This window comes from Ipomoea triloba, chromosome 8 (assembly GCF_003576645.1).
Source record: "Ipomoea triloba cultivar NCNSP0323 chromosome 8, ASM357664v1".
Classification (NCBI taxonomy): Eukaryota; Viridiplantae; Streptophyta; class Magnoliopsida; order Solanales; family Convolvulaceae; genus Ipomoea; species Ipomoea triloba.
Window position 1 is genome coordinate 13,366,690 of NC_044923.1, and position 9,549 is coordinate 13,376,238.

Consider the following 9,549-nt stretch of genomic DNA (forward strand, 5'->3'; position numbering starts at 1 on the left):
ATATATATATATATATATATATATACACACACATACATATATATACACACACACACACACACGCACACACACGCGCGCGCACGCACACGCACGCACACACACACACACACACACACACACACACACACACACACACACACACACATATATATATATATGCAGATTGCAATTTCTTTATGTACGTACGTATGTGTAATCAAGCTTTGTTTCTTGTTTCCCCATGTTAACGAGAAAATTGGTCTCAGAATATATATACATGTCAATTTGCTTTGTGATGGATAAATCATTAATGGACCCGTTGTGGTTCAATCAGGAGGGAATCGAATTCAAGCACAAGAGGGGACCTAAAACCAAACCTGGCCGAGCCGGGTTTGGCTGAGCCTAGCCCAGGCGTGACCAAGCAGGGTCTCAGCCAGGCCCAAGCAGCCCTGAGCTGGTCTGGCCGAGACCCAAGCCTAGGCCGACCTCGCCGTTTGGTCACCTCGGTCGGTCTTCTCGACAGTCCAAGGTTGTTGCAACCACCCACCTCCTTTCGTGGGACGGTTGGGGTTGAAGTGGAGTATAAAAACACTCCTTTGTGTCCTTTTAGGACATAATTACATCATTATCAATTTTACTTTCTTGTTATGGCACAATTCCTACATTTGTAATAGCATAACATTTGATCAATGCAATCCTCGTCTCTATGATCTATCTACATTTGTCCCGTATTGCATTGTTCATATTGTCTTAATCCTATAACTTGTCATATCTTATAATTGGGTTTATTTGATTTAGACCCCAGGTTAGCCAGTCGTACAAGCTCAAGCATGCTATCATCCCTAGCTATGGTGTAACACCCCCACTTTTTCCATTTCAGAAAATACAGAAATTTATTTACTTTTTTACAATTCGAATACATTAGCGGAAGCCTTCAATTACTAACAAAAGGAAAAAGGGCCGTTATGCCACGTTCAAGTATCTCATACTCAAACGCACAGGCTAGAACTAACTTTCTACCGATTACTAATACAATGATTGATTTCTAAAGGTATAAAAATCTTTATATTGATTCGCTCTCATACTCAATGCCATGTATCCAAACCTGCAAAATAACTAAAGAGGGGAAAACAATGTCAGCACGACGGCTGGTAAGACTTACTCCACCCCGTAAAACATTTTTGTACATAGCACATAGCATCTTGGAGCACATAATTTCCACATAACAATTTTAACCCTTTAGGATATTTTTAATCTCATATCATACAAATTATCTTTAACTCATTAGAAGTATAACTTGAGAAAATCATATACATCCAAATATGTATAGTATACATATTAAAATATCTATAAAATTTCTAGAAGATGAAGGCATTGCCTATTCATAATCCAAATTAATTCAACAACTATTTTCTCAATATTCACCATATAATCAGTATCTCAACATTTCCATATCACAATTTCCTCAAGACATTTCCACATTACATTATCATCAATAGTCCAAAGAATTTATTAACTCATAAAAATATCCACCAAAATAGAATAATCAATTCCTCAAAACAATCACCAAAGAGAGAATTTCAATCTCTCAATTAATTACCAAAAGAGAATTCCAATCTCTCAATTATACTCTTTTCAAAAGAGAAAATCTTACAACAGTACATATTGAATTTCTCAAAGTCATCCACACTTTGATATATATAGTGTCAATGAGAAATGGGTACCAAATGAATAATTTTCAAGTTCTCAAATATAAAACAAGGAGTTTTCTTGACTCACTAGCTTTTACGTCACTGCTCACTCCACAAAATAACAGGGAAGTTATAAAAACCCCCTAGTGAGTCAGTTTTTATGTCACTGCTCACTTCGCAAAATAAAAATATCAAATGGCACCATCCCCATGACAAAATATATATATATATATATATCTTTAATCCTTCAAAATTTACATCTTATTATATCAAAAGTCATTGCACCCAAGTAGCTCATCAAACTTTACACCTTTATCTATATAACCTTTGTACTATTTGTCATGGCTCAAATGAAATATAAATCACTAAATACCATATGCACACAGTTTAGGCCTAATTATTGTACTAAATAATAAAGATACCAAATATCCATACTATATATCATATCCTAATACATATTAATAAATTATAACACTAAAGTACTAAATACACATACATGTCGGATTGTTCCAGATGTAACAATTATCATACATAACTTATACAATACTACCAATACATTTAAGATCACATACGACCATCTAATAAAATAAAATAAAATATAATATAATTTGAATCATTTACGGTACTAAGTACAAAAATACCATGCTTACATATAAGTCCAATTAATTTCATAGGGTAAAACATATACGCATAATACATTTGATATAAATAAATAAATACGAAAAACATTTAATATATATGTGGTTCGTACAGTACATAATCATACATATATATTAATACAATATATACAAACATATATTTACCAATACACCCATACGTAAATATAGGGAATATAAATAGTCTATATACATACCTACGTACAACACAAATATATAAATATATTACTTACTAAATCCCCCAATTTACACATACCTACTGTGCATACGTATATTTATATAAATATATATATAAATTTACCGCATATTAAATCACCTAATTCAATTTGCACATATATCATTTATATGCGTATATTTACATAAAATATATATAAAAATTCCATACATAAGCAATGTGATACATGTACGTATAAGTATAAGAACACACACACACGCACACATATATACATATATCTTATTTCATACATACGGTACATCCTTATAGTAATGTATGTACACACATTTTCAAAATACCAAATGAATTCAAATCACTTATACATAGATCAATTATCAAAGTAGAGATTTCTAATATGCACATCATATACTCAATCATCAAAATACATATTTTAGCCTTTTACTAGGACATAGAATTAAGGGCAAACAAACATACGCAATACTCATCCCTTCCACTATTTATATATTATTACGCATTATTATATAATTTCACTAGCATTTCATTACCCTTCTGATTCTTATCTTAACCAATGTATCACAAATCACAAGTACAAACATTATATACTCACATTCAAACATTTCGAAATTTCCATAACAATAATAGTATAACTCATAACATATATTAAATAATTTGATTCGGGGTAAATAGATTTTGGATGAACATAAATCTTACCTAAAAAGCAAAACTCGCTCCACTGAGATATACTCAAAGCAATATGATGAGCTTCGTACATGATTTTCTCTAATCTGCCCAAGCCACATATATTTTCGTGTGTATATAAGTGTGTATCACTCTCTTTTTCTTTTCGGTTCCTTCCTTTCATTTCATATATATCTACCCTCCCACTACTCTCAACATAACTATATATATATATATATATATATATATATATATATATATATATATATATACATACGGTGCAGAATATATATATATATAATAAGAAGATGACAAAACTTTTTTAGGAGGAATCTCCCTCATTTTCGGTTGCTCAATTCACAATTCAACAACGTTCATAATTATGCACATATATAATACACACTTACCAATTATATATGCAAACTCATATGGCATGTTGGTTATAGTACATATAATATACATACATATACACTACACGCTAAACATATATAAATAAATATAAATTAGTGATAAATGCATTTTGCTAAATATAAGGATTTATACACATAATCATGCATCATAAATCAGTCAGTACTAATCCCTCAAAATTTGCCAAATATCATGGCATTAATATGAAAGTTGTCCCTAGATCACATTGCTCAAGGAGTATATATATTCACATACACAACACGACACACGCAACACAAACATGTACATATTAGGATCAAGAAAATTAATTTGTGTAGGCTTAAAATAATATTTAAATAATAATATGGAATAAGAAATAAGAAATAATCTTATCTCAAACAATTCTTATCTCAAACAATTTTAGATAAATATAAACCCGAATAATTATGTACCATAAAATAGTAAAATAATTTTTAAAACATTTGTTGACTAAAATAATTATATGAAAATTTTTTGGGGTGTTACATATGGCATGGTCAGGATCCAATTCCTGTTAACTCCCATAATTCTCGTGGCACTCGTACTCCATCTCGTGCCAACAACCTCAACGGCACCACGAGTCGGCAAACACTGCCTGTGAGGTCGGCCGAAGACCTCAGAGATTGGATCAACAACAACCGCTAAGGCGAGCTGACCCCACCCGCTCCACCTCTAGCCCCGAGCTTCCAAGAGGGGGTGGCCGCGATTCAACAAGTCGTCGCTTTGTTGACTTGGCTCGTGGAGGGGCTTCAAGGAGGCACTCCAACTCCTCCAAGACGCGATGACGATCTGAGCACCCGCAAGCCTCGCACACCCGAACCTCAACTAGACAGAGAGATCAATTCGCCCCGACCATTGGAAAGACGAAGAGGGGATGAAGCTAGTAGAGGTCAGGCGGCAGAGCGGCGAGAGGCGTAGAAAGCGCAGTCGACCTGAGCCAAGTCCGCCACGGGATGGTTGGGCACGTGAGTTTTAGTTCGAGACTGCCTTGGATTGGGGTCGGTCGCGAATGGTGCACCTGCGAAAAGGTCGGCCTCGCGTAGAGCTCTAAGCCAGGAGTCCCGAGCCTACCCCGACAAGAACAGGCCTCGCGATTAGAGCACTCTAGCGAGACTAGTAGCTGACCATCAAGCTCCCACCGTGACGAAGTAGAACAATTTGCGAAGGCGGATGGATGAGCTCCAACGTAGGATAGAAGCACGAGATAGGTCGTTGGAATCCTAAGAGGTGTTGACTACTCCATTTACAAAAGAAATTGTGGCCGAGCCTCTACCTAGGGATTTTCACTTCCCGACTATCAAGCCCTACACGGGGTCGGCCGACCCAAGCTCATCTCAACAGGTGCCGGGCTGCCATGATGATGACAGGGGGCTAACGACACTGTCATATGTTGGGGTTTCTTCACGACGCTCGATGGTCAAGCTCAAGATTGGTTTGGGTCATTACCCGAGGGATCCATCTCCACCTTTGCTAACCTCATGAAGCAATTCATGTCATACTTCGTGAGTAGCATCCCAAAGAAGAAGCAATTCGCCAATTTGTGCAATCTAAAGAAGTGGAGCTTAGAGACCCTAACCGAATACCTAGCCAAATGGAAAAAGAAAGCAATGGCAGTCACAAACTTTGATGACAAGTCGGCCATACCAATTTTCGCCAATAATGTGAGGTATAGCCCATTTCATCGAGACCTCGTTCAATATCCTCCCAAAATAAGGAGGAAGAAATGTGGGGTCGACGAGATAAGGCGCCTCAAGAAGACCGCCGGACACCGAGGCCACTGTCGGGAGTAGGGGCCCCGACTAGCTCTATTAAGTTGCCTGACTCCATTGACACAACCAGTAAGCACCATCCTAGATCATGCTGAGGACATGGGCATTGTGGACTTCCCAAGGGAGTGCATGAAAATATCACTTAAAGCAAATCCAAACAAGTATTACTAGTTCCACCGACAACCAGGACATGACACCGATGAGTGTATGGTCCACAAATGGCAGATAGAAGAACTCATCCAAAGGGGCTACCTTGGTTAATTTGTGAAGATACTTGGGTCGGGGCAAGGCCTAAGTAACGTTTGGAAGAAGAAGGGTGGCTCTAGACTATCCACTTATGGGTCATGTAAGAGGGAACTCGGCCAACTCACTGAATAAGAGGAGAAAGAACTAGATGACCCTCATCCCCAAAAGAAATAGGCTATTCACGTCATCTTTAGGGGACCGAAAGGGGGAGATACACCGGCTGAGAGGAAGAAATGGGCCAGGAGCCTTTACGTAGGTGAGGTGGTCCAACCACCACATGAGAAGAAGCAAAGAAGGAAATCCATCACCTTCACTGACGATGACTTACCAGATGGTTTTTTCCCCCTCCATGATGCCTTAGTAATCAAGGTGGACATCAACGACGTGAATGTGCGCAGGGTACTGGTGGACACAGGAAGCTCGGTGGACGTCATGTATTATGACACGTTCACTCAACTAGGTTTGTCGAGGAAGTAGTTGGGACAAGTCAGGACCCCATTTTCCGAGTTCAAGGGCATTCCATCGAGATGTAGGGGTCAATCAACTTCGAGGTGGAAATAGGCACCCCGCCTCACATCAAGAGGTGGGAAGTGGAGTTTGTAGTGGTTAAGATCAGCTACACCCACAATATCATCCTTGGCCGACCCACGTTGGAAGACCTAAGGTCTGTAATCTCCATGGAACATTTATATCTCAAATTCCCACCTCAACAGGAGTTGGCTTTGCATGAGGAGATAAAAAAGTTAGTAGGAATTGTTACTTGAAAGCTTGTTGTCAAATCAGCAAGAGGGATTTACAAGTTCACACCATTGCCGAGAAGGCATTGCAATAAGGGGAGGGTCGGCCCCGTGGTCGAAACTGAAGAAGTGGTGTTGGACCTCAGTTAACCCGATAGGGTCGTGAAGGTGGGGACGGGACTATTCAATCGACCTCTAAGGTCGGATCATCGAGGTCATCCACAACTACAAAGAAATATTTACATGGCCCCAAAGACATATCGGGCCTCATTCGGGAGGTCATCACCCACAAATTGGTGGTAGAGCCCACGGTTAAGCCAGTTTAGCAACGAAAGAGGTACCACTCCGCGGAGAGGCGAGAGTTTGTGAAGAAGGAGGTTAACAACCTCCTCGAGATCAGGCATATAAGGGAAGTTTTGTACCCTGATTGGCTTACAAATGTAGTCCTAGCCCCCAAACCGCCTACTTGGAGGATGTGCGTAGACTACAACGACCTCAACAAGGCATGCCTGATGGATCCTTTCCTGCTACCCAACATAGATCAACTCGTGGATGAGACGGTGAGATGTACTCTCATGAGCTTCCTTGATGCATTCCAGGGATACCATCAAATCTTCATGCATGAGGATGACGAGAAGAAGACGGTTTTTACCACCCCCGAGGGAGTCTTCTACTATCGAGTTATGACTTTCGGACTCAAAAACTTGGGTGTCGCTTATACTAGGATGGTTGCCAAAGTCTTCAAGCGGGTCCTCGGCTGAAATATGCAAGCTTATGTCAATGACATGATATTGAAGAGCTCCGAGGCCGACCTCCATGTAGATGACCTGACTGAGGTCTTTTCTATAATGAAGCATTTCAATTTATGTTTGAACACCAAGAAATGTACCTTTGGGGTAAATGTGGTAAATTTTTTGGGGTATATGGTGTCCAAGAGAGGCATAGAGTCCAACCTCAATAAGGTCAATGCCATTTTGGAGATGGAGCATTCGCGATCCATCCGTGAGGTCCAACGCCTAAATGGTCGGCTAGAGGCCCTTGATCGCTTCCTTTCAAGGTCGATCGAGAGGTCGTTGCATTTTTATTTTTGAGGTCCTCAAGAAGAGCAAGGGTTTTGAATGGTTGGCCAAGTGTCAAAAGGCCTTCAAAGACCTCAAGACCTACCTAATGTCTCTACCACCACTAGATAAGCTTCTGAATGATGAGGTCTTATACTTGTGCTTGGGCACCTCATATAGGCCGCAATCAGCTCCATACTAGCCCGGGATGACGCGGGGACCCAATGACCCGTATACTATGTGAGTCGAGCCCTCTGAGGTGTCGAGCTCAGGTATTCACTTACGGAGAAAACCATCTTCGCAGTAGATGCCACGGCCAAGAAACTCAACCATTACTTCCAAGCCTACCCCGTGCACGTACTCACTAAGTAGACTAGTGCGGTATTAAGAAGCTCGAGGTCGACCAACAGACTAGTGAGATGGTCCATGCGTCTAAGTCAATATGACATCCAGTTTAAGCACTCGAGGATTTTATAGTTGAGTGCACTGTCTGGGAGGCCACAGAATAGGTAAGGAGTGAAGACAAATAGTGGTAGACCCTATCGACAAATGGGTCTTCGAACACCCAAGGGTGTGGAGGCGGGGTCGTCCTTGTGACCTCGGAGGGTTTCAGAGCTTATTACGCCCTTCGTTTCCACTTCAAGCTATCCAACAACGAAACTAAATATGAGGTGTTGCTGTGCAGCCTCCAACTTGCATTAAGCATGAGAGCAGAAAAGCTGAGGATACGAGAACCAATCACAGTCGTCTACGTGTCCAGAATCAACTAATTAGATGTAATTTTAAAAAACGATGTAGTGGCATTTTTGTAAATAACTTAAATTTTGGTGCAAGTAAAATGTGTTACGAGTACAAGTAACTGGTGCAAGTTTGCAAGTAAGAAGTGCAAGTAAAATCACTTAAAGTATGAGCAATTTACCTTGGTAACATTCGTCCACCTAATGATAAAGCATTTCACATAGGTGCACTTAACGATAACATCTAGTGAAACTAATGATAACAAAAAAAAAAAAAAAAAAGTTATGCCTATAATGGGAAGAAAAAATGGCGGTCAAATTATTAAATCAAATGGACGGTTCAGATTGTTTAGATTTTTATTTTTCCTTAAAATTTTCAAATTTATCCTTGATTATTAACTTACTCATTGATCTCAATAAGAAAGGTCTTAGCTTCGAACCTCATCCCAATCAAATTTGACATAATTAAGTTCTTCACTCTATTTTATTTCTTATTAAATTAAATAAATTAGTAGCTACAACAAAAAATGATATATATATAAACAATTATTGAAAAATTAAATTTAATATAGGATATTCAACACAAATTATAACGACCATAAATAATAAATAAACAAACAATATTCAACTCAAATTAGTAATTATTGATCAAGATTAATTGATATCTTTTAAAAAAAAAAATCGCCATCTACAATTTTAAAAAAATGCTATTCTGGAAGACACAACAATGTGCTCTGCAAGAAGGAACAATGTGCACTAGAACTCTGGAAAGGCAAAAATATGCACTGTATGTAGAAAAATGTGAAACAACTATTAAAAAGACTAAGTTTAATGCATGATTTTCAACATAAATCATAAAAGATCACAATATTCAACTAAAATTAGTAATTAGTGATTCATTCATGATTAAATGCTCTTATATATATATATATATATATATATATATATATATATATATATATATATATATATATATAACACCTATGATCTAAAAACTGAAAGGCACAACAATGTGCTCTAGAAGGCTAAATAATATACTCAGAAAGACTCAACAATATGCACTCTAAGGCAAACAATATTCACACTACGAATACACAATATTGTGCTCTGGAAGACATAACAATTTGCTCTGTATGGCATAACAATGTGCTCTGGAAGAAGGGACAATGTGCAATGGAAGGCAAAAAAAAATTCAACTTACATAAAATTACCATAATGCCACCGCGTTTTTTTAAGTTGCTTCATTCTAAATGTTGATCTGAACTGAATCAAGGGTTGAGATTACATCATATTTCTCACCTAAGATTTCTTTTTCACTTGATACTTTATATATATATATATATATATATATATATATATATATATATATATATATATATATATATATATATATATAT